We start from the raw sequence: 1,933 nt of genomic DNA on the forward strand, positions 1-1,933 counted from the left end.
AAAAATTCCCCAATAAGATTGTCCACCAATCAATCAATCAATCAATCAATAAATAAATAAATGCTGTCAATCTCCACGTATGGCTTTTTTCCTCTTTCGAGTCCACCTTGAATAGAGTGGCAGAGGGGGAAGGGACCCTAGAGGTCATCTAGTCCAACCCCTTGCTCAAGCAAGAGACCCTCCTCCTCTCCTCCTCCTCCTTAGAATAAGAAACTTGGAAGGGACCCTGGAGGTCATCTAGTCCAATCCCTTTGCTCGAGCAGGACACCCTCCTCCTCCTCCTAATAACAGAATAACAAACTTGGAAGTGGCCCTAGAGGTCATCTAGTCCAACCCCCTTGCTCAAGCAGGACAACCCTCCTCCTCCTCCCAATAACAGAATAACAAACTTGGAAGGGACCCTGGAGGTCATCTAGTCCAACCTCCTTGCTCAAGCAGGACACCCTCCTCCTCCTAATAGCAGAATAACAAAGTTGGAAGGGACCCTGGAGGTCATCTAGTCCAACCCCTTGCTCAAGCAAGAGACCCTCCTCCTCTCCTCCTCCTCCTCCTTAGAATAAGAAACTTGGAAGGGACCCTGGAGGTCATCTAGTCCAATCCCTTTGCTCGGCGGGCCCTTCTAGGCCTGGAAGGCTTCCTCTAGGCCTTTGAGACCTAGAATGGACTTCCGGAAGTGGCATCCACATGCTTCCGGCGGGCCCTTCTAGGCCTGGGAGACTTCTTCCAGGCTTTTGAGGCCTACAACAGATTTCCGGAAGTGGCATCCATGCATTTCCGGCGGGCCCTTCTAGGCCAGGGAGGCTTCCTCTAGGCCTTTGAGGCCCAGAATGAACTTCCAGAAGTGGCATCCACATGCTTCCGGCGGGCCCTTCCAGGCCTGGGAGACTTCTTCCAGGCTTTTGAGGCCTACAACAGATTTCCGGAAGTGGCATCCATGCATTTCCGGCGGGCCCTTCTAGGCCAGGGAGGCTTCCTCTAGGCCTTTGAGACCTAGAATGGACTTCCGGAAGTGGCATCCACATGCTTCCGGCGGGCCCTTCCAGGCCTGGGAGACTTCTTCCAGGCTTTTGAGGCCTACAACAGATTTCCGGAAGTGGCATCCATGCATTTCCGGCGGGCCCTTCTAGGCCAGGGAGGCTTCCTCTAGGCCTTTGAGACCTAGAATGGACTTCCGGAAGTGGCATCCACATGCTTCCGGCGGGCCCTTCTAGGCCTGGGAGACTTCCTCCTGGCTTTTGAGGCGTACAACAGATTTCCGGAAGTGGCATCCATGCATTTCCGGCGGGCCCTTCTAGGCCAGGGAAGCTTCCTCTAGGCCTTTGAGGCCCAGAATGGACTTCCAGAAGTGGCATCCACATGCTTCCGGCGGGCCCTTCTAGGCCTGGGAGGCTTCCTCCAGGCTTCCGAGGCCTACAACAGATTTCCGGAAGTGGTATCCACTCACTTCCGGTTGACCCTTCTAGGCCTGGGAGGCTTCCTCCAGGCCTCTGAGGGCTAGAATGGACTTCTGGAAGTGGGGTCCACGCACTTCCGGGGGCCCCTTCTAGGCCAGAGAGGCTTCCTCTAGGCCACAGGTCGGCAACCCGCGGCTCCGGAGCCGCATGCGGCTCTTTGAGCCGGCCCATGCGGCTCCCAGGCCTCCTCCTCCCTCTTGAAAAAAAAAATGGTACTAAAAAAACTTAATCAATTTAAACTTCTCACAAAAAAACTTGAAAAGTTTAAATTGATTGGTTGGTTTGTGGGACCGCCCACAAACCGTTTGTGGGCTACCCACAAACCTTTGTTTTTTTACTGCACTTGGCAGAGTGGAGGAAGAGAGGAAGAAGTAAAACATAAGTAGATCTGCTTCTTCCCCCCCCCCTTCCCTCTCGTCGCCGGGGCTAGCAGCCCCGACGAGCAAGAAGGCGCGCTTCACCCGCCCGCCCGCCCCCCG

This window comes from Vipera ursinii, assembly GCF_947247035.1.
Source record: "Vipera ursinii genome assembly, contig: SUPER_Z_unloc_2, whole genome shotgun sequence".
NCBI classification, from domain to species: Eukaryota; Metazoa; Chordata; class Lepidosauria; order Squamata; family Viperidae; genus Vipera; species Vipera ursinii.